The sequence below is a fragment of the Lepidochelys kempii genome, chromosome 7 (assembly GCF_965140285.1).
Source record: "Lepidochelys kempii isolate rLepKem1 chromosome 7, rLepKem1.hap1, whole genome shotgun sequence".
Taxonomy (NCBI): Eukaryota; Metazoa; Chordata; order Testudines; family Cheloniidae; genus Lepidochelys; species Lepidochelys kempii.
In genome coordinates this window covers 10610873-10635669 of record NC_136386.1, presented here as the reverse complement: position 1 = coordinate 10635669, position 24797 = coordinate 10610873, and the positions used below count along the sequence as shown (strand labels likewise).

General features: G+C 42.4%; 1 protein-coding gene across 13 annotated transcripts in view; it reads left to right on the top strand.

The window, feature by feature from the left end:
* The first annotated feature begins 1954 nt into the window (after positions 1-1954).
* Positions 1955-24797, top strand: part of FOXP1 (forkhead box P1) — a 494548-nt gene continuing 471705 nt past the window's right edge. For 5 of the 13 annotated variants that reach the window (XM_073351098.2, XM_073351095.2, XM_073351105.2 and 2 more), the window contains exons 1-2: positions 2000-2361; positions 3789-3885. The gene's annotated coding sequence lies outside the window, so the exon portion shown is untranslated. Of the gene's footprint in view, positions 2362-3788; positions 3886-24797 lie in introns of all 13 variants that reach the window. The other 8 variants (XM_073351096.2, XM_073351093.2, XM_073351104.2 and 5 more) reach the window with 7 other exon arrangements.

Sequence of the window (24797 nt, the reverse complement as noted above, 5' to 3'; positions counted from 1 at the left end):
ACTATTAAGTATTAGTAACACTTGGAACAATAGAGAGAGTTAAAAAATTCAGCTTTTTTTAACTTCATACATTTTTACTCTGAAGCTGCTGAAGTGATGAGTTTTACTATTATCAGTTAGATGGACACTGAGGATCCAATCCTGCAGTCATTCCTCAGTCAAAACACCTACCAAGATCAATGGGAATTTTGTTCTAAACATGGAATGCAGGCTGAGGGTCCTGCTGCTAAGGCAAGATCCTGTAAGGTCTGAAGTCATGCACCAATGGGCCTTCTCATGTGAGTATGGGCATCTCATGTAACACTTCGTAGGAGTGGGCTCTTGGTTTACTAATGGCCTCCTTTCCTCTGCCTGGCACTGGTAAAAATATTTATTGGTTATTTTATACATATTATTTAAGAACAATAGAGCTGTGCAAGTAAGTCCTTATATTAAGCACTGTAGCGAGGGAGTGCTTACACCATAGGACTGGGGGGTCAGGAATTCTGGATTCTATTTCCAGCTTTACCACTGACTCATTGTGTGATTTTAGACTGTTAATGTGGCCTCTCTGTGCCTCACATACCTATCTATAAAACAGGGTAATTTTCCCCTACCTTACAGGGATGTTGGGAGGCTTAATTATTTTTTGCAAAGTGCTTTGAGAGCCTCATAAAAGGCCCTGAATTATAATTGATAGCGCAAAATTATTACTTTTCAAACTGGTTATAAATTTGATTTTTTTTTTAAAGAATCCTGTTATGGGTTAAAGTGTTTAAAAAACACAGAGGTTTGTGAGCGGCAAGACTGCAACCTAACTGTTCCAAACTGGCTTCACGAAAGAAATGCCAACATACTATTAACTAGCCACTACTGCTATGGCCTTGGTAATAGAGTAACAGCCGTGTTAGTCTGTATTCGCAAAAAGAAAAGGAGGACTTGTGGCACCTTAGAGACTAAGTTAGTTAGTCTCTAAGGTGCCACAAGTCCTCCTTTTCTTTTTGGCCTTGGTAATAGAACTCTTCAGTGGTACCCATCCTATTCCCCACGCCCTTTTTATTTTTCCTTTCTTAAGGAGGGGAGTTAATTTAGTGCTAAGAGTTTAGAAATAATGCAGCATTTATTCAGCATCCCTTGCCTCCTTTATTGGATTTCTCACAGGCGATTTAACTTCAAGCCTGGTTGCAACACACTAACAAATCTCATCCCCCCCCCTCCCCCAGAGCACGGGATGTAAACTACCCGCAGCAGTTTCCTCCTGACCGGTATCTCTGCAACAGCAGGTAACTTGTGTTAAACAACGCATCGCCCCAGCCTCCGAGCCTGTTCCTAGAAGGAGCAGCGAAGGGGGGTGGGAAAAACAAACCAAACCAAGCGACTCGCGATTGTACGGCACTTTCTCCCAGCGGCGCCTCGCCCGCACTCACCCCAGCCCCAGCCCGCGTGTAAGCGAGCTCCGTGCCCGGGGGAAGGCGAGACTCGCTCGCGGCACACGCCCGTTTCCTTGCACACTGGGGCTTGTCCTTCTGCTGAACTTTCACCTCCCGAACTCGCCTGCTTTCATTGGATCGGGCGCCGAAAGAACCGAGAGAGGGGAGAAGCCGCTCGCTGCAGCGCTGCCTCCGAAGCGCTCGCTGCCTGGCGCTGGCTCTGGCTCCGGACGGGCTCTCCTCGCCTCGGGACGGGAACGAGCCCCAGCCAACAGCTGTCTCGCCCCGCTCGCTAGCCCCGGCGTGCCCCCTTGGCCCCAGCTCGCTTGTTTCCCCGTCTCCCCCCTTTAGCCGAGCGGCTCTGCCCTGCCCTGCGCCCCGGTTCTCCCCGCTCTCTCCTGGCCGCGCCGCGCCCCCCGGCTCCTCTCCCTCTTTTGCAACTGCGAGCGCTCCCCGCGTGCGCGCGTGTGTGTGTGTGTGTGTGTCTGTGTTTTTTTTCCCTTTGCACCGAGCCTTGTTGTTTACCCAGCAGGTGGATGTGACGTCAGAGACTCATAACAGCAAAAAATAACAACATCTCCCTCCGCGGGGGTGTTCTTTCTCCCGCCCCCCCCCCCAGCCGCGCTTTGCCTCCTTCTTCCTCCCTGTCGCCAAACTCCGGAGTGGCCGCGCAAGGCGCCTGGAGCCCAGCCCGGGAGCGGCGTGGGGGGGGCGGGGGGCTGGGAGCCGCGGGCCGGGCCGGCCCTGCCAGGCGCTGGGCTCCCCGGGAAGCTAGTCCCGAGCGGAGGGCTCTATTGTTATTGATTGTGCGGCTGTTGCACGCTGTGCCTGCTGCCCGGGCTCGGCGCATGGGGCTTGCCCGGCTGGAGTGCAGGGAGGGACGGGCAGGCAGGCAGACTCACCCGCGCTGGGGGGGAGCCCGTAGTGGGCGCCGACAGGCCGTCTCCAGCGGGTGAGTTTGGCTTTTCGGCTTTCCCCCTCCACTTTTCAGGCGCCTTCTTGTTTTGTTTCACTTTTCTCCGTGCCTCCCCCCCCCAGCCCCCTAACTCCTTCCACCATCCCGCCCTCTCTCCCTCCCCCTCCACGTGCCCCCCTCCCCCTGCCTGCTGGCGGGGGATGCGCGCTGGCCGCCGGTCTGTTTGCATAAATCAGAGCCGATGCAGTGCGAGAGGCGGCGGCTCCTTCACCTCTGGGGCTGGCCGCTGGAGCAGCCCCACCAGCCAACCTCCCCCCCCGCCCCCCAGGCGCAGCGCCGGTGCAAGTTGGAGAGGGCTCCGCTGGGGGGAGCGCGGCGGGCAGGGGACGGGGGCAGAGAAGGGAGCTGGTGCGCGGGGCGGACACGCCGCTCCCCTGGCGCTGGAGGGAGCAGGGGGGGTGGAGGGAGACCAACTTCCCCCCACCCCCACCCCTTTCTGCTCTGACTTTGGAAACTTTTTATCCATCATCTTCCCCCCCGCCCCGTGAACTACTTCAGCGCACGGGCCCTGGGCGCACACGCCCCTCCGCGCACGCAGGGGCTGGGCTGGGCTGGGCTCGCCTGCCGCTCGCGCCGGCGGTGCGCTCCCGCGGAGTGGCGCCCCGGGGGGGAGCGCGCGGGCTCCCCTGGGGACCCAACCAGACGTGGGGGGGGGCACGAAGGAGGTCCCGGCTCGGTTCTCCCCAACACCCCCCAGCCCGCGCGCACGCCGGGGGGCTGGCCGCGCCGCTGAGCGTCCCCGGGATTGGGCTCGGCTCTTCCCCGATCCCTGCCCCGCGGTGGGGGAGCTGGGGGGGCTCTGGCTGGAGGGGCGCCCGGGCGGCGCAGTTGCAGGCAGGGTGCGGAGAAGCTGGCGGCCAGGGGCTGTCCTCTTCCCCCAGCGCAGCGGGGACCGTGATCTCCCCTGCTACTCTCCCCCCCCCAGGCTAATGAGAGAGCAAGTCCGGCCTCTCGCCCTCCGCATCCAGGACCACCTGTTGTCGCTTCCCGAGCGCTCAGCCCAGAGGACTCTGCGCCGGAATTGCCGTGTCCCCCCGCCAGTGTAACACACACACAGCATCGTCGCCAGCCTGCCCAGCCCCCCCCTTTTTTCGGAGATGAAGTGTTTGAATAAACATTTGCAGCTCTAGACCCAACCCTGCCACTTGCCCCGTGGCGCAACTCTTGCAAGCGCAGATCCCCGTTGAATGGTGATGAAGGGAGATTTTTAGATCCTGTTACTACCACGAAGTCCTTAGATCTAGTTCCTGATCCCGTTTCTTGCAAGTGTGTCAAGGCTCCTCGTTTCTGCCACCCCCCCCACCCCCCAAACACAGCACATCTCTTCCCCCTTCCCCTCCCCCTTACCAAACCTGCCTTCTGGAGACTTGTTGAAAGAACCCCTGGTTTCTTCTCGACCGTAGAGCCCAAAGTTTTGCCTGCCGGAGCAGCACCACCCTTTGCTGAGGAGCTGTGTACTGGCGATCATTCGCTCAGAGCCTTTCTCACTGCTATCTCCCGGTAAGTATAGGAAAATCGGCGGAGGCTTTTACATATAAGGATATAAAGGACACCCCCACCCCGCCACACACACTTCCCCACTCCAAAAGCAAACTCCCAAATAAAGAGAAACCAGGGGAACATCTATCCTAAAAGGTACAGATCAGCTTACAAAAGCTACAGGCTGAAAAGTTTATTTCAGGTCAGTGAAACCGAAGGGGGGAAAGTACATGCTGCAGGTTGTATTAAACATGGAGTTGTCTTTTTTTACAAGAAAACATGGGATCAGAGTTGAGCTAACAGTATGTGTTGCTATAAAATACAGTGACATGCCTCCTTTCCCTCCCCCATCCCACTTTATAACTATTAATTATTTCCAACTCATTGTGTTTAAATGCCATTGCTGGGCTGATTACAAAGTGTATTGATTTTAGCCTGCCTTCATTCTAGGCATTGGTCTTAAAATTTTGCTTTTAGTGAACCAAAAAACTCCTAAAATGGCACTTATTAAAAACAATATGACTGTCAGTGTCAACTCTTCAGACATCATACTCCTACCAAGCATTTCATTTAATGGCTACAAGAGCTTCTGAATTCTACTTCTATAGAGAGTTCTGGCTTGATCTGTCCTATCCTATCAGAAGTTTAGGGTTTCACTTTTAGTAACTGTTCTGTGAATGAGTAATGTGTACAGTATTTGCACAGTGTGTCTGTACAGTAGATGATTCTGAATCCTTGAGTATTGAATAATTATACATATTTTTTAAAAAATATGTAAATCACACTTGCTTTAAATTTAGCTTTCTCTGTTCTTATGCATTTGCTTTGGTTATCTGACTTATAAAACATCAGTGTAGCTAATTACATTCTCTTAACTAGGCAGCTAGTTACTTGTAAGTATGTCTTTCAAGAAATGTACTTCTGGTACTCCTTAAGGTAGTAGTTGTCTTTGGTTTAATTTTGTTGGGGGACAGAAGTTGATGTTTGAAGTACTTAATAGTATTTTACAATTTATCTGATTGAGAAGGCAAATCCTGTGTTTTTCTTCAATGTTAAGCATGAGAGGTTTTCAAATATTTTGAGTTCTACAAGAACAAAGTGGATTTCAAGGAAGAAGTGTATTATGCATCTTTGAAACCAGATTGAGGGGATCAAGGGAAGGAGGGGAAACTTGGACTTTTGGTTTCAAGTTCTCTGTTCTAAATCCCCCTCCCTGCCCCAAATTTTATTTGAACTATTGCACAATTATAGAGAATGAAATGGGGGTGATGGGTGGGAGACGAATCTCCACTAGTCACCATTCAAAAGGTGTCAGCTAAAATCTCATTCCAAAAAGGTATTGTAGCTTTAACATCTTGCATTGGCAGCATTCTTTCCCCTTAGTCTTTGGATTAGTCATTGTATGAGAGAGAGAGAGAAAAAAAATTGCTTTTTTGAAAAAAGTAAAGTAAACAGCCTCCAACAAGTGAACCTTGACAACCCAGATTAAGGAAGGCAGTAGAGATCAAACAAATCTGCTGCTGGGCTGTTGTCAGGAGCTGCCTCACTGAAAGCTCTGGACTATTTGATCAGGCAGCAAGGTTATATGTTCACTTATCCAGAAATGGACCATTACAAATGCTGATCTTTGTTGTGAAATCAAAAGATAACTTTGAGAAAAACATCTATAGTATTTCAATTCAGTGTTTTTCTACCTCTTCAAATTCTGACTTGCAGATTGAGTTAATTAATCAGTCTTTGGGACTGATGTATTCAGTTTTACGTTGATTTACAGTTTGATTTTATTTATGCTCCTAGAATTATAGAGAAGTTCACTAATATCATGTTAGCAAAATAATTAAAGTTTATTAAGTTCACCTCTGAAGTTTTAGAATCTCTGAATTGTCAGGAAGTGAAGCGTGCGTGTGCAAAGGTGTTGTTCTGATGTGGACTAGAACAATTTCGTTATTTTTTGCCTTATTTTTGGTTTCACTTGGTTCTTGGAATTTAGAAAACAAAAAGGTAATTTTCTAAATATAGCATCAAACAATGAGGTTTCATGTTTTGGCCATGTCCTGATTTTTACAAAAATGTTTTTGTTATGTCCCTTTGAGTCTACTTTATATAAACTTAATTACTATACTTTTGTTTAAAGAAAATAGTAGTACCAAATGTTAGCATAGAGTATTATGATTTTCTCAAAGTTAAAACAGAAGTATCAACTAATCAAATTAGATTATTTATATTCCTTTAAACCTTTTGTAGGATTCTGTACTCCTCTTCTAACACTTCAGTGTAAACGCTGCAAATCTTATTCACCACCTAGTTTCTTGCTATAAAATATCCTAAAACAATGGAAATAGAGATTTTCAAATTCTTAAGTAAAAAGCTGCTATGTTAATGTACACAGGAAACAACAAGTAAACATGTATTGCATGGTAAAAAAAAACCTCTGTCACTTAAGTATTTCTTTAATTAGCAGTACAGACACACAATAAGTGCTTTTATACTTTTTTTTATAAGCCAAGGTTTCATCACCATGCTGCACAACTTATTGCAAAGCCAGTAGTTTTTTATAGCATATACTTTTTATTGTCTAATTAAAGTATGCATGTTAAACATACACATGTATGCTATTAAGCCATTTTGGGTAATATGTAATGTTTTTTAACAGCTATAAACATTTTCTCCTTAAATCATTTCCACCAGGAATAGTAATAGTAACCCAGCTGGTTTTTATACTGGTAAGAGAAGGAAAAAGAGTTAGGTGAAGAATTGTACATTCAACACTGTAGTGTTTCAAATGTGGCATAATGTTGTTTTATTAGGGAAGATCGTTGTTCAACCAAGTTTAAATTTGCACTAACATCATTATTATGAGAATACTGTAAGCATGTAAGCCTCTCAAATCCATTTTGTTTCATGCTATTGTAAAAATTAAGGGAAAGTTTGGTCATAAACAGCAAGCTTTTTCATGGAATACAGTTAAGTATTTAATATTCTTATAGCTTGTGGCCATTTATATTGATTGTTTGAATTGGATGACAATGTAATTGCTTCATGAAATATTTTTCTGATGTGTGTTGTATGTAAAATTATAGAACATGTGCACTCATGTAGAATGTATATTTATAATATGGTTATTTCAGCAAGTCTGTCCAGTTATTTATATTTTGTGATGGTGCTTTTGTCTTTCTACATTTTTCTCAGAGATGCTTTAATAGAATGTAAATAGATCATATGCTGTCAGAAAATAGTATAAATTTTGTTTACGATTCAGTTGGGTTAAGGTACTTATACTAAAGAAGCTCATTTAACCCCAAGACTTAGCATTAAGTGGTGAGAGGTCTCATGAAGAGCTTTTGCTGCCCTTTGCTCTTATGATAATCTTAAATTACTACAGTTTAATTGCAACTTCAAGGGACTGAGCTGAAATGTTTTATACAGCTGAGAAAGGGTTGGAGAAAACTGCAGCTAGATTTGAACAGGTAGTTGGTTTCCTTTGAACAGAACTGCATTTGTTTAGGCCTTTTCTTACCTTTCTAAATGCATGACGCACTGTAGTTTCATGTAAGGGCCTATCAAGTTTGCACAGAAGTAAAAATCCAATAGCAAAACTTGGATCAGACTTCAGTGGGAGCAGGACTGGGCCCTTATAGAAGCAACCGAGCTAATGGGTGAATACATATTTTGCACATTGTCAATATTTAAATATATATGTGCATTTAAGAAAAGATCAGAACCACTCCCCAAAAGATTTTTGCTGTCTGTTTCTCATAATCACTTCCATAAGAGAGAGGTTCTTTTGGGGAAAAAAGTTTTTTAAAAACCTGAAGGAAATAATGACTGGTTTCAGTATTAAGGTAGTGACAAAAAATAAAAATGGAAAAATGACAATTATGGCTTGCACTCTGTCTGTACTGCAGCTCATTCCATTTATGACTAGGCACTGCAAGTGTCTCAGACGAATATAACTTGCTATCTCCCACATGTGTCACAATACTTATTAAATGAGTAGTCAAAGACACTCATTAAATGAGTGGGTCAAATTTGTAGACATTTTGCATTGGACTCTTGCAGCATATTTGCAGTAAAGGCAGTTATTCTCATAGACTCTGACCCAGCAAAGCACTCAGCCTCAAGCTTGTGCATAACTTAAGCACTCGTGGTCTTATTGCCTTCACGTGCTTAAAGTTATACACATGCTTAAGAGCTTATTTGGATCCTGGCCATAGTGAAATTAAATCATGATTTGAATTGTTTTGTTAGCTGAATGCTTTTCATGTGTCTTACTGCAGTAGGAAATTAACAAGATTGGCTGTCTGTAGAATTCTTCTCTTTTGCCTTAACTAAAGCACTTGCTGTCAGTCTACTGATCTCATAAACTACTATATAGCTTGATTCCCATAGCTATTACTGTGTTGGTAATTGCAGCTACAATAGGTAATAAGATGATGTCGCTGGGTATTCGGTATGGAGGAAGTAGAATGGAATAAACAATACAGCAATCAGGAAAGACTTAATTATACAAACTTTATAGTTTCATTATTGTTTTTATTAATTCAGATTTTTTTGGTGTTCAAAGATTTAAGGGGCTGCTTCGTTTTTAGAAGATCAGACACATTGATTGGAATGTCTTGAGTACTTTAACATCCTTTCTTTGTCTTACTCTTCTTAAACCAATCTAATCACAGAAAAAATTAGCTTGCAGATTTCTCTACAAGTGTACTCTAGGGTTTTGTCTTTCTAGTCTCCTGGCACCAATCTCCTATATACCTGAAGTGCACAGTATTGTGTATAACAGGGTGTGTGTGTGGCATATACTCAGAGTAAGCTGGATAATTATTTACTCAGTCCTGTTCTGAAAATGAAGATAATGTTCCATAAACAACTGAGAATACAGAAAAGCCTGAACAAAACCAGCTACTGTTCAGAAAGAACCTAGTACCTGAGAAGAACTAAGTGATTTCCCCCCCACTGCGCACACACTGACCCCTCCTTATGCTATTCAAAAAAATCTCAATTTTTAGTGCCTTGAAATTGCAATTAAGTTGTAGTAATTTAAGATTATTGCAAGAGTGCAAAGGGCAATAGAAGCTCTTTAGAAGTCTCATCTCAACACTTAATGCTACTCAGTCATGGGGTTAAATGAGTTTCCTCAATGTAAGTACTTAAAGTAACTAAATCGTAAACAAAATTTATTCTATATTCTGACAACTAATAATCTATTTAAATTACATTAAAGTATGAGTGTGAAAATTTAATTAAATATAGAAGTACTGTCAAGCACTGTAAATATCTTGACAGGTATACTGAAATGGAAGCCATATCATGAAATATTTACTTACGTCTGGTGTGTTACAATATTTCAGGGAATGCTTTTCGGAAAACTAATTGTAGGCCTTTCCCAGTCCCCTGTATGGTGGGAATGGTCTCAGAAAATAATATGAATGAATAGAAAACTTTATTCAAATGATCCTCAAGTGTATTGTTTACTGTTAATCAGTCTTTCCATACGGTACTTGTCATTGTTATGTTTTTTATTACAAGTGCCTATTTCCTCAATAAGTTAGCCTGTTAATTCAAATGTCTGTTTTAACAAAGTTTACATCTTATGCGATGGAATAATATTTCATAGTGTTCAAGGTGTGATGGTGATGGATGCATAATTTTTAAGTCTACTTTCTTCTGTCTTTGAAGAGGATCAAAATGGCTCAGAGCACAGCAACGCAGTAAATGCTGTTATTACTGTTGTTGGTTTAATTGATTTTTTTCAGATAGAACATGTTTTTTTATAAAATATATGAAACCATTTTGTGTTGTGTGTATTTAAATACACATGCCGGATTGTCCCCTCTCATGCCTGTAAATCAGGAGTGGAGAATCGTGCCTGTGTTCTGTGCCAGCATGTGGGAAAGTTGAGTTTGGGTGAAACTCCTGCGCTCCTTAGCTCCTTAAGGCTTTGTTGGGCTGTAAGTGTTGCCAAGGTAATGCTATCCTCCCTATGGGGAGGATGCAGCATGAGTCTTGCTTTCTCATGCCTTGGTGACTGGTCGAAGGATTGGTCAGGCAGTATGAGCAGCAGACTGCTTGCTCTCCCAGGCTCTGAGCAAGTGCTTTGATCTTGGCAGCTGAGTCACGGGAGGGAGGATTAAGACCTGTGAAGAGGGAGGGGAAAGAAATGTGGACTAGAATAGAATAGTCTGTTCAAAAACTCTGGAACTTCATGTGGGCTGGCTCATATCCTAACTCATGGAAGTGGTGTGTGATGGGTGAGGAGTGAATGCTTTCCTTTGGCAACCATTCTTGTCTGGGCAGTGGGTTGAGGGGATAGTCCATGCTCCAGTGGCGTTGGCTTCTCTGCTGCTAAAACAGAAAGTCAAACAAAAGGTGGCCTAGTTGGGCAAGTTGATTTGGAGCCACTAACATACTTATTAGTTTCGCCCCTAGAATCCAGACATTTCCTTTCATGTTGTGTCTTGGTTTGAGCTGTGCTTCCCAATTAGTTTTGTCATGTTGTTGCTAGCAATTAGGGTCAAATGTCTTTCCTTGGGCTCTCTACTTTTCTTCTCAGTATCCCTCCCCCGGGTTTGTAATACAAGCTGTTTATTCATTAATTAGTAGATTAAGCATATTAACACATCAGTAAACGAAAGCAGTCATACTTCCCAAGGCATCTTGGGAAACCCTCTGTAGTTTTATGTGATTGGACATGCAGTATTACTGGTTTAGAACGCAGAGCCAATGATGGCAAAGTGTTTTTAGGAGAGAAATAGAGTGAGCATGAAAGTAAGTAGAATGTCATGTCTCTATTAAAAAGATTGCAATAAGGGAAGATAAAATGGTGAGGAGGTTTGATTACATGGTCAGAGCTTCAGATAATTATGAAAATCAACCTGTTCAGCATCCCTTTCCCTCTCAACAAAACCAAACCAGACCTACTTTCCAATGCAATAAATGTTGGGGGGGGGGCCTTCACGTTATCTGGTTGAAAAGGTGCAGTTTTCAACAGTGCCAGAGGGTATGTCTACCCAGCAATTAGACATCTGCCGCTGGCCTGTGCCAGCTGACGTGGGCTGCAGTGTAGACGTTCAGGCTTGGTCTGCAACCCAAGCTCTGGGACCCTTCCATCTTGCAGTTACACAGCCCCTTAGACAAAGTCACTGGCATGGGCCAGCCAAAGGTTTTTAATTGCAGTGTTTGGTGTCTAACTCTTTTAGGAGATACCTATCTCTTTGTAGAAGCTTTTGAAAATTCCATCCTGAGACCAAAATACCCTTCCCTCAGTATCTTTTAAAATACATACCTCATTTCTATACAAGTTCAGTGTAGCCTTACCCAGTACTTGCTGTAAAGGTTATTCATGTTCTTCAATACTCACTCCAGAATAACAGCATTTTTTCTCCTTTTAAATTTATTTTTAAGGTCATCACAATTAATACTTCATTCAGATCGGAGGCAAGATTCAAGCTGACCCACAGTGCTGGGCTACCTCTTTGTTTTAGATCTCAAGGCTGTGCATGTCTGGAATGTAGCACTTGATTTCACAACAACAACAAAACCGCGATGCAGATATTTGTGTCAAGATGTTCGAGTGCCTTTCTGATTACGAGGCTGAGTAAAATGGAAAATAAAACTGATGAAGGGAGGGGAGGCAGCAGAACAGAGGAGGAGCAGTGTTAACGTCACTGCTTCTTCAATGTAACTTGCAGTGTAATATTAAATTTCTGCCTTCTTTGTTGAAAGAATGTTAATCATTTCATTAAGAAGAATTAAGTAATTAACTGATATATCTTTAGGAAGCAGCCACAGACCTTTTTTAAAAAAAGCATCTTATTAATTAAATACTGTCGTTAGGAAGTTTACCACTTATTTTACTACTACCAAAGGGTAACTATGGATATGTCTATGCCACATTTACAGCCCCATGGCTGGCATGTGCTAACTGACTCAGGTTCAGGGTGTTCAAGCTCGGGCCTGAGCTCTGGGTCCCCTCCTCCCCTCGCAGGGTCCTAGAGCCTGGGATCCAGTCTGAGCTCAAATGTCTACACCGCAGTTAAAAAACTCCTTAGTCTAAGCATAGTAAGCCCGAGTCAGCTGGCACAGGCCAACTGCAGGTGTCTTATTGCAGTGTAGACATACCCTAAATAGGCAAGCGAGAAGACCTTCAAAGTTACTTATTACTGTGTTGCTGGCATAGTAATAAATAACTTTTTTTGTAATTTAAAATATGATATTCTAATAGAAAATATAACCTGCAATTAAGAGATTTTTCTGGCTTTTGTCAGCTGTGGTGTTGCAGACCTTATTTTCAGAGTGCTCTGTTTGGGATTAAGAAGTTGAAAATCTTAAAATTTTCACCTTGGTATTTTTTAAAATAATGGCTTCTTTGTTACAATGATAAGCTAGTTGATAGTGAGTCATGAACTCTGTCTTCTTTGACAGTAAGATGAACTTTTGTTAGCTGTAGAATCAACTCATTTTGTTTTTTTAGGACTCCATTCCCACACTCTGTACTCAGGAAGAAGTCCCACTGAAGTCAGTGGTCTAAATCCTACCCTTCCTCTGGTGCAGAAGTCCTCTTTAAAGCAGTTTACATGCTGTGGTTATGCTATGCGTGATGGGGGATAGCTGTGCAGAGAGACTCTGGGCACCATGTGCACTATAGAGGAAGGCTCAACAATAGCTGTTTCTACAGTGATTTAGCCTAGAGCAAGGTAGGGTGAAACAGATGTGCGGCAGTGGCATGGCCAGTAAGCTTGCTAAGTTGGTGAATCACTTGTCAAGACCAAACTGGTGGGTGGAGAAAATGGTGAAAATATTCTTCACTACATTTTGTCAAGTATCAGGGGGTAGCCGTGGTAGTCTGTGGCTGGCTCACTACAAAAGCAACTTGGAATTGACACCACCTCCTCAATTGCTGGGAGTGAACTACATCAACCCTGATTGTATTGGCAGTGTTAACACTGGTTCTCCGCTTACGAGGTAACTCCCTTCTCATCGTGTGTCAGTATAATAATGCCTGCATCTGTAATTTTCACTCCATGCATCTGACAAAGTGGGTTTTACCCCAAAAGCTTATGCCCAAATAAATCTGTTGGCCTTTAAGGTGCCACCGGACTCCTTGTTGTTGTTCACTACATTTGTGTATCAAAACTTCTGTTTTATTGTTTTGTAAATTGACCGGCTCTAAGCAAGCTGTGTTTGCAGGAGGAACAGTGTTTGGGAGTATCTGTGCTAGTGTACTGTACCTTGTATCCCTGCAGGTGTCCTCTACTCAGGATTGGGCCACCTGGGAGATCTGTTACCTCTGTGCAGGGTGTGGTACTAGTTTGTCAGATTGCTATAGTTTCTTTTCTGATGACAACTGTTTCTAATATCCTGGACAGTGGGACTGAAATTTGACACAAGCTTGAATTCATCTCGAGCCAGATAAATCACATAATGTAGTAGCAGCTGTTATATTAGTATTGGTACAGTCTACTTCCATAACTGCGCTTCTTCCAAAAGAGAGGGCTTCTTTTCTTTTACCTTAAGACAATGTAATGCAAGCTCTTTGTCAGTATATAATAGATTTTTAACAGAGTGGGTGAACTTCGTAAGTAGGTGCATTTCAGTGCATGGGATATATAGAGACAGGGCTGGATTCTGTTCCCAGTTACAATGGCGTAAGCCCAAAGGATCTCCATTTAAATCACTTACACTATTCTGATTTAAGTGAGAGCAGAATTTGGCCAACAGCCGTGATGCAAGTACAAAATACAAATTATAAAAAAGTACTTGGTCTGTATACTGTGGTCTGTATGTCTCTTTGTGGAACTCTGACTTCATTGGCGTTATGTCAGCAATGGCCCAGTAAGTTTTGTGATATTAACATAATTACTTTTTTCTAAAACCAAATACTTGTGACAGAAGCCCAGTCCTGCTCCCACTGAAGCAAAACTCCCTATTGATTTAAATGGGGGCAGGATAAGGCTCTCTGAAATTGTCCATGGTAAATCTCATTTGTCAGTCATAAACTATGCTCCTGTTCATTAACATTGACAGTGTACTCAGATGTTTTGTTTAAACATTTTAAAAGTGAACTGTGTATTTTCTAACAAATCATTACTTGCTATTCAGAATGCTTTGAACAAAGAATGTGTTAAAAGCATGCAGCCCAGTTATGGTTAGTACAGGTAATTTATAATTGTACTGTAGGTAATACATTTGTGTGTTTGTTCTTTTGTTTGTTTGTTTGTTTTTTTTGAGCATCTGTTGTAAAAAACAGTTATCTTCCTTCACAGGACTGATTTTTGGTATTTTAAATCTTTCATGTTTAGCAACAGGATCTTGTTGAGATTCAGACATTCGCCTCAATACAATTCAGTTGGTGTTGTAACTTGTTGTGATGGAATCCACCCCTGTATTCACACCCTACACACTATTGTAATAATCTCTGTACAAGGTATATCATTTGAAAATTCATAATTTGGTGGTCAACATTGTCCTGATAAAATGTGTGGCGACACTGACTGTGAAGTTATGAGATTCCCATGTATGATGATGATGACACGTTCCAAAGCCCTGCTCAAGCAGAAGTTGGCAGACGGGTCTGTCCTAAACAAAGGAATGTGTGCTCTGCTTAATTTGCATTTAAGCAGTAAACGGAGTCATCAAGCAGGATGGGGAGAAAAAAGAAAGCTCAAAGAGGTGAAAAAACCAGCAGGGAACATACTTGCTTGTAGACTCTCTTGGTTCTCAGCTGGATATGTTTTTTTTAAGAGGGGGATTGGAACTAAAAAGCAGGGGCAAACACACCAACGCACTTCCTCTCTTTCCCTGTGTGTCTCTGGTATTGCACCAAAGAAGACAAAGGAAAACGGCCGTTGGATTTGGGGGCGGGAGGATCCTGACCTGAAAGTTTGGTCCCTAATCTGCTGGAGCATGTGGTGAGAAAGTTTGCTTTGCAACTAAGATAGTTTAAGTAGGTATTAGTAAGTGTTCTATCTCTCTATCTTTTTTTATAATTTTTTACTTTTATGCCTCATTACTAGTACTCAAAATCTTTTTGTAGTAAACCAACTTTTTTTTATTGTTTCTAATCCAGTGAGTTTAAGTTGAAGTGTCTGAATAATTCTATTTAAGGTAATAAAATGGCATATTATTCCCTTAGAGGAATAACAGACTTAAAATATTTCTACTGTCCAGGAGAGGGCTGGGCAGTACAGGACAGACATTTCTGGCGGAAGATTTGGGATGGGGAGTAGGTTGGGGTCATCCTGCGGTGTAACTAAGGCTAGTGAGAGCCAGGGTGTAACTGGCAGGCTGCAGTACAGACACTCAGGGTGTGGCTGGCATGCTGGAAGGCTGTTTGTGGGTAGCCCACGTGGGAGCTACTAGAGCAAGTCATTGCAAGGCACCCAAGGTTGCAGGGCAGGGGTGACTCAGTCCCCTCATTGGTCTGAATTGTGCCCTATTACGTCACACTTGTATATCTGTTCTGTTTTCACTGCTGAAAAAACAGTATCTACCATGCTTAAATTTTTTTTTAACAAGCTGAAATGCAATATAGTACCTGTGAAGTAAACTTAAAAATATTAAGCCAGTTCAACATATTTCTACTATTTAAAAGTCAAATTGGAGGAGACTCGATATCCTATTTATTTTAAAGATTTGCTTGAATACACACTTCCCAGAAAAGGGTGCTTGGCCGGTTTAAGTGGCTTACTGAGGGCTTTTTTTTTTTAATGCTTTACATTTGCTTATAAATTCTTGCCATGCTTAAGCAAATTATTGGAAATAGAAATTTATTAACTAGGGTTTTTAGGGAGTATAATAGACTCACTCTCTCACCCATGTAAACTCGTCAGTCTGAACAATCTGAAAAATAGTAGATACAGTCTTCTAGCTCTGTTATCAAACTTGCTGCATAAGCCAGAGATTATGCACTGTGATGATGCTAATGACCAACAGAACCAATGATGCATGACTAGAGGAAATCAGTGGTATAATCTGTGAAAGTTATCAGTTTTTTGTCATTAAATATTAGTGATAAATAATACACTTCATTTTGAGTAGATAGAACATATTTAATTCTGATGTACAGAGTTTCCAATTTAATAAGGGTCATTGCTGAGTGAAATGATAATCTTTTGTAATTTAAAAGGAAAGATAAAATGCATTTCTTTCAGCATAATCCACTGGCTCTGGCCATCCAGTAATGTTTGTCTTGACTGGCCTGTGATTGCTAGATAGTGTGTATTTTTTGTGCAGCAACTTGGCTTGGCTGTGGTGTGCTTTTGTTTTTGTTTTTGTTTTGTTTTTTTTAATTTAAGCGTCTAGTTTGTTTGAGCCACACAAAAAGTTAAATTTATGAAAGCCGAGCCAAGCTAGAGATTCTTAGTTTACACTAATCAGACCCTTCCATTTTTTATTATAAACTTCAAATCATAGAAGATAGCTGTTGCCCCATAAGGTGGTCCCTCCCCCAAACCAATGCATGGGTCATAATGTAAGTGGGAGGGGGGGAAATTAAGATTAAACATACAGTATTCATTCAGCAAAAGGTACAGAGAAATCATGGAGTAAGAGATCCAAACTGTATGAAGAGATCAAGCAGGATAAGCATAACCGCAGTTCAAGTAAGATGATGATATTATACAAGGCAGTTTTCACTAGGAAAAAGTCTGATTTTATTAAAAAAGCAAATACTGCAAAGAGAAACACAATGTAACTGTCTCAACATTATCTAAAGTGTTGTATGATCTTAAAGACTTCATCCTTTCTTTTTTTTCTCTTGTGAATTTGTGCTTCTGAAGGAGAATAGCTTTGGCTTGAGCCAGTTGGAGTGTTTCAGCCTTGGTTCGATTTTCCTTATCTACACCTCAGTTCTGATCTGCAATAACCTTGATATTTCAGCCCTGTCTCTCATTTGGACAGATTGCCAATTGTGCCAAATGTGTGTCTTCATGATGTGGACCATTCAGACCACCGTGATCTATATTCATGTCCAAACCCAGAATCTGGTCTCAGGTTTCCAGAATTGGAAGTCTAGTACATTTACTCATTGTGCCTTCTAATTGGCCAATCTTTGCATCATCTGTAACTGCCCCAGGTATTGCAGCAAATCCGGTTGCCTTAACTCTGTCCTCACTCAGTCAAATCTTCCACTGATTCAAGGGAATTGCTCAATTTAAGAAAAGACTTCAGGATTTGGCCTATAGTTCATGAAATGCAACCCCCCCCGTACCTAAATATGAAGGGCCAGATTCTCCCTTTTCATAATACAGGCAGCTCCAAATGACTTCAGCGGGAGTTGCATGAAACTGAGGGCGTTTCAGACTGGGGTCATCTTGTATTGGAAATACAAGTAATACTTGTAAATACTTTGTTCTAACCATATTCAAATATTTATTTTCTGGTAAGATGATTTTTATTGTGTCCCCTGCAACCAACACACCTTGCCTTCTACCTACTCCTCCTCTCATGATCTAACTTCAAGTTCAAAGTCCTTCCACTTCCACTCACCAACTAAAGATGAAGTTTATTGTTTTTGTTTTTTACAGTATCTTACACTGGTTATGGGGACCTGACTGTGCAGGGAGCTCTTTCAGCTATTTTGACTGCAGGCCCTATCCAAAAGAGCTAGTTATGTTTAGCACTCTCCAGAGTGCTAAATGTGACTGAGTGGGGATGGGGGAATGGAGTACTCAGGATAGCAAGTGTTTCAGGAATTGGAGCACAAATTGCACTCACAGCATACCAGTGATTAGCTAGGTGCCCGAAACTGTAGGATTTAAAATTCCGTGACATCAGGCCAGTGTCCTGCAGTCGTGTGTCCTGACACAATCTTTCTCTTGAGTGCACTGAAAGATAAAGGTTTCAGAGTAGCAGCCGTGTTAGTCTGTAATCGCAAAAAGAAAAGGAGTACTTGTGGCACCTTAGAGACTATAAATTGGTTAGTCTCTAAGGTGCCACAAGTACTCCTTTTCTTTTTGTGAAAGATAAAGGTTATACCCGTAAGATGAGGGTGACCCAACCACCTGTTCACTAGGTGGAATTGGCACAACTGAGTAACGAGAAGCGCTCCTGTCAGGCCTTGATAAGTTTCCTAGATCCTTAGCAAAATTGTTTCATGCTCAGTTTTTAGAACTCTCCATTTTTAAAACCATTATGTTACATTTGATAATCTCAACATTGTATCTTCTGCCATTGCTACTTGCTGCCTGGCTCATGCTGTGCTAAACTGTGGCCCTAATGGTCAGTCAATTGGAGAAGAGGGCAAAAGTTGGTCAGAGAAGGAAGTGTGTTAAGATGGGCTGTACGTACAGTGCCTATAACATGCCAAGAGTTTCATAATCTATATACAGGGAGAAAAGTTCTCTAGTTTCTTTGCAGTTACTTAACTTTTACAGCATGTCTTATCCTCTTCGAAGATGGTGTTCTGGGTTCTTTAGAGACCCAAGACCTTAATACTCAGCAGTTTGCAGCCTTGGGGGGGGGGGGGCGTGGGAGGGATAGCTCAGTGGATTGAGCATTGGCCTGCTAAACCCAGGGTTGTGAGTTCAATCCTTGAGGGGGCCATTTTGGGATCTGGGGCGAAAATTGGGGATTGGTCCTGCTTTGAGCAGGGGGTTGGACTAGATGACCTCCTGAGGTCCCTTTCAACCCTGATATTCTATGATTCTATGAACCTCTGTAACCCCTTCTGTTTCCATGAGTGGAAGAGAAGCTATATCTAGCAGGGGCACCTTTGTGGCATGTTTCCCCCAGCTAAGTTGTGGGGGGAGAGGTGAGGTGAGAGCCAGCGGGATCCTTTGGATTCTTCCTTTTCCAGACCTCCAGAGGGAACCAGCACAAATGTGAATTCTCCCCTCTTGGAGTAGAGCTTCAGGAACAGCTGTATTTGAGAGGGGAGGGAATGTTGGAAGAGTGTCTGGCTCCTGGAGCTGTGTGTCCTGGGGCTAAGGAGCAGGTGGGTTGGGTGAAAAGGGAAGAGTAAAGACCATTTAGGTGGATGGCCTTTATCTCCTGGCAATCCTCTAGGAATGCTAAATGACAGTTCTAAGGAGAAGAGAATCTGCAATGTTTTTAAAGAGTTCCCTACTAAACTTTCAGACCTTGTGTGTATCACAAGGAAGCAGTAAAGGGCGCAAGACCAATTTTTGTTGTCCATGACCCATCACCTTCAAACCTTACAGTTCTTCCCAAAGCTTCTGTCTTGTGCTTGCTGCTTCTGCCCTTAGCAATACCTGTTGATAGTATCAGGGCTATAAAGCTAATGCAAGGCTGGCTCTTTTTACTGTTTCCTTAACAGAGTTCTGTCAGTTACTAAGGTCACTGGTGTGCATTGACTCAAAACTCAGCGTGATTTTTGTTCTCTTCACTTGCAGAATTTTTTTATTTTTATTCTACTACTTTCGGCTTAACGAGAAGTGGTTAGCTGGTCTGAAGATTGGCTTTTCTTGACAAGGGCTGACTGTTTCTAATTGCTGCAGTCTTCAGAACCTTAGCTGGATGATAAGCACATACAATTACACGTGTACCTATCGAGCAGCCTGTTAACTACTTAGTCTAACTTTCAAATGAAAAAAGACAAGTTGGCATGGAAATACAGGGCTAGATCCTCTGTTGATGTAAATGGATGTGGCTCAGGGGAGTTACTCTGACTTGCACCATATAAGGATCTGACTGTCACTTTTTATTCAGTGTGTATTTTGTGTATAAGAAACTGTGTGTAGAATATTAGCTAAGCTGGAAATATTGAGCACATGATTGGAACTGGAGAATTATTGCTCCTGCTCTGCCCTCTGGTATTTGTGCACAACACCCTCTGCTTGGCCCTGTCTGAGGACTCGCTGTGGATGCCAGGTGTTCAGTGAATAGCATGGATGGTCTTTAACGTAGTGTTAGGTTTGCTCAGGCTTCTGCTGGGTTTTTGAGTAAAGCTTTAAATATGGTTGATGCTTTTATTGCTTTTGAAAGTGGTGCAGGTGTATGTTAACAGGAAGTGAAACCCTAGCAGTCCTGTGGGAGCTTCATTCAAATTGTGCCAAGCAGGTACGGGATACAAGTGTTATCACCTTACTGATAATCTGGCATAGTGTGGGTATTCACACGTGTCCTAGGGATTATAGGTGGTGAAGTCATACTGCATTTGGCACAGAGCTAAACCATTTGTGAGACGGTGCAGGAAAGCTATAGCACATATGCTTGATGTTTCCTTGCTTTTCTTCACATGCGAAGCAAAGCTGAATAGGAGTTTTTTATTTGTTCAGGCTTCCCTTTCTCTTGGAAAACCAGTCAGGTGTTAACAATGAATAGAAAATATATATAAATGAATCAAAAGGTATTGTTTTACTATCAATTTAAAATAGTCCATCAGCGGATGCGGTTGCTCCGTGGTTCAGTGACTTTTTTAGCCTTTGTATTCGTGACCTGTTTTTTATGTTGCTCACAAGTAGAGTAAATTAGATGGTGCAAATCTAGTCCCTATGTGATGACGTTCTCTGGAGTGGCTCACAACTGAGAGTGCCTACCTCAGGGCAGACTGACAAAAGTAGGGTAGAGGCCCCAAACTGGTGGTATGTTATATAATTGGATTTCACCCACCCTGTACCAAATGTGAACTCCCAACATACTACAATAGTCTTATAATGGAGTCACAGACAGTTACCTTAGACCAGCGGTTCTCAACCCATGGCCTGCATGCGGCCCAATTAGCACGCAGCTGTGGCCCAGGAGGAGGGGTCCGGGCTGCCCCGCTGCCTAGTGTGGGCGGTTGGGCTCCTGGCTGCTGGCTGGCCCTGTGGGGTCTGGTGGTTGGGGACTTCCCACCGACCTCAAGGGATCACAAGCCTTATTTGTTATATTCAGTGGGTTTTTTTAACACCTTCTTGAGAGTTTATTCAGGAGAGCCAATAAACCAGCATATAGACTTTCCCATTACCCAAAGCTGCATTTGGAGTGAATGTCCAAATAAATAAAAACCCAACCCAACCTGCACCCACCTCAAACCATTGTAAATTTAGTGCAGAAGACACGGAGGAAGATATGAAGCCTGCAGTATCCTTAGACTTGGGAATAGTGGTTTTGCGACGTGCAGAGGGGAACTAGAATCAGATTTCAGCTTTAAGTCACTTAAGCTGGGTTTTTCAAAGGAACCTGAGTGAAGCTTTACCTTTGTCTCCATTTAGCACATTTAAAGTACACGTGGCCTTGTCTACACTAGTTTTTTTTTGGAGCATACTAGCCAACACCTTCTAACAACACACCTTTAAATCCTAGCTGAGATAAAAAGGAGGGCAGTAACTCTAATTCTAGTTTCAGTTTGTGCATATGTTTATATTCTATCTGAATCTGGCTGGAGGATTTGTAATTTTCCCACATCTAACAGTGGAATGTTACTGAGTCTGCATTTGCTGTTCATTTCTGGATATCACATTTTTGCCATTGTAGAGGTAAATGCAAAACTGAAAGTGGATTGGATTATTCTATTCCATATTGAAAACAAACCAATAGTGGGGATCTTTGCTTTTTATAGTTCCCCGTAGTAGCTGTTACTTCCATAAAACACTTACAGTGTTTTAGGGTAGTGATTCCTTGGTGGGCAGCTTAGAGTGCTGTTACACCAGTGATCTATTCAGTAGTGACAGTAGAACTTGTGCTGCTTGGCCTTCTGAGGCATAATGTAGAGGTGATCTTAGCGAGAGGTGTTTTACGATGCTCTCAAGTGCTCTTTGGTGACTGCTCTATCCATGAAGTGCTCTCCAAAGAGGTTGAATGACCTGCCCTCACTGTTACATGGGCAGTGTCGTGAGCTTAGCTGTGCGTTGTATGCTCTGAATGTGTTTATACTGTGCATTTAGAGGAGCTAGAGGTATGCTGTGGAGAGAATTGCATCTATTTAGTATAAAGAGGCAAGTGGAAATCTTACATTCACTTACCCAGTAACAGAATCCTTGCATTACAGCAAAGAAATTGGAAAAACCTGGACCAAAAAGTCCAGAATCTAAGACGTTCACAAAATAGAAAGCTTTTTCAAGTCTTTGTTAAATGCATGTAAAATTTGAGGCAACTGTAGATTCCCACTTGGTTTTAAATAAATATAATGCTGGTTTAAAAAACAACAACAAAAAAACCCTCTTTAAATTGCACAACGTTTTTAAAATTGTACACTGGGATTTGAAATGTCCTCTGGCACTCTGGAAGCATCTGTCATAACTAATTCATTTAAAATATACTTTATGATCAGTACAGTATTGTACTCATTGTGTGCTAGTTAAACGTCTACATGCAGTGCGAGGAAAGAAATGCACTTGTAGCCTATCTGATAATCATAGAAAAGGAAAATATTTTCTGTGAACAAACATGTATTCCTTAGTTGTTGTCTTTGTCAGGACCAGACCTATACCTGTTATGCAGCGGTTGTTGATGGTAACTTTTTTTTTTGGGGGGGGGTGGCTTATTTTGATGGTCCTCCTAGATCTACTGGAGGGTAATTGTGGAGGTGACTATACAATATGTAGTACTTCTATGACGGTGATAAGAGTGTGATGGTCTTGCATACAGTACATATAATTAAAAATGCTAAGATACTTTGGTGTTCTGAATTTTAAACCATTTCTGAGTACAAATGCTTTAGGCAATCTATATTTTCCAAAGGATAATTTGGTCAAGTTATGGAAGGTCTCCTCCCCATAGAAACAATCAAGAGTATTAGGCTTATACTCAATTAGAGTGGTTGAGAATGCACTGTAATTATCAGAACAGATACAGGTACAGCTTAAAATATTGTGCAAGCGGGATTTGTTAGCAAGGTTGTTGCAGTGGCTCCTAAGTTTCATTTTCTCTGCACTGAATTGGCACTTGGCTGCTATGCCCTGGAACAGTTGCTGGCATCTCTCCTTTCCTCTGACAGTTTTTTCCTCCCCTCTCCATGTCCTCTTTCTGTTCTTTATTTCCATTTTATCTTCCTCTCTCACCTGCCCTGTCTCCTTCCCACCCCCCGCCCACTTTATGACCTTGGGTTGGGACTGTCTTTATTTTTGTGTATTATACAGTGCTGAACAAACTGATGCTAAAATGTTTTTTGCTGCTCTTTTGTGGTCAGGCTACATGCTACTGTTATGAGGGGTGTGTGTGTGTTGGCCTGTGATATTAGCTTCTGAGACAACGGGTTGTGGCGTGAGCTGCTCCTGTGAGAAGATGGAGCTGTCTACTGATTTACTTGCAGTGGGGTGCAGGATGCATTAAGGTTCATGCAGAGTCTCTATGCCCCCACTGGGCTAGTTGAGTGCCTCCTAGTTGTGATATCAAGAACTGCATACTGATGTTGATGGAGAAGCTTGTGGAAAGGTCATTGCACAATACACAGTTGATGTACTTGAAAGTGAAAAATCGGTGTGTATTGTGTTAAAAAGCCTTTAAAGAGTTAATCCTGCAGGTCTTCCTGTAATGCTGACTGTCCTGTGTCACTTGCAGGTTATTAAAGCACTTGCCTGTGTTGTAACCACACAATCCACTATGTTCCTGCTTGCATCACAGCGCACATAGGATTCTCCATTGCTTTCTGCCTGGATTATGTGCATTTTAGGCTTTCTGTCTCAATGGTCATGCAGGGTAAGCTCTGCCAGGGCACTTATACCTCGAAAGAGGACAGCTGCAAAAGTAGGGTCTGGGGGAGTTTGATGGAATACACCTTGTATTCACACCTTACACATTATTGTAGTAATCTTTGTGCAAGGTATGCCTTGTAGGATAGCATGTGAAAATTCATAATTTGCTGGTCAGTATTTTCCTGATAAAATATAGGTGACAACATTGTATATAAAGTGATAAGATTCCCCTGGATGATGATGATGATAACGCATGATCCAAACCCCACAGCCATGCCCAGGTAGAAATCAGCAAACAGGCCTATCCTAAACAAAGGATGTGTGCTTGCCTTAATTTGCCTTTAAGCAGTAAACAAAGTCATTAAGCAGGAAGGGAAACAAAGGAAACTCAAACAGGTTGGGGAAAAACAGCAGGGAGCATTCTTCCACATAGACTTTCTCTTGGTTCTCAGCTGGAAAAGTTTTTCAAGAGGGGGACTGCAACTATAAATAGGAGGGGCAAACACTCCAAGGGTTCCCCCCCTCCTCTGCCTATCACGTTCTCTGTACCTTAGAAGATGAGAGAAATAGCCATTGTACTTGGTGGGTGGGAGGTTTGTCCTGACTTGAAGAGTTTGGTCAATAATCTTGCTGGAAACGTGGTGAGAATTTTTGCTTGAATCTAATATAGTTTGTTAGGTGTTAGTAAATGTTTTATCTTTATTTTTCTAATAACCATTTCTGAATTTTATGTCTTGTTACTTGTACTCACTTAAAATCCTCTTTGTAGTTAATAAACTTGTTTTATGTAATCCAGTGTGTTTAAGTTTAGGTGTCTAGGTAACTCTATTTAGAATAACAAGCTAGTGTGTGTTGTTCCTTTAAAGGAATAATAGACTTAATCTATTTGGGCTATCCAGGAGAGGACCGGGCAATGGAAGACATACATTTCTGGGGAAAGTCTTAGACACGGAGTGTGGTGGGGGTCACCCTGCAATATAACAAAGGGTGTGACTGGCAGACTGCAGTTAACACAAACACATCTGGGAGTGAACTGCATGCTGGTGCATGCTTGTGAGCAGTCCAGGTTGGAGGCTATAATAGTAAGGTATTTCAAGGCATCCCAGGTTACAGGTTGGGTGACACAGCCACTCCCCCTCCCCCCCCGCTTGTCTGGATTTTACCCCAGTATGTCACAGGGAGACTTGTGCTTTTTCCACGTCCCCTGTCATTCTGGACCACCAGTTTCTGATTTCCCCCACTCTGTGCCCTATTCCTCTCCAGTGCTGGGCTACACCTGAGGTACACATTGGAGGCTGCCACTGACTGAGAGATGTGCTACAAGAAGAATCAGATTGCACTGCTTTTATGTCCCAC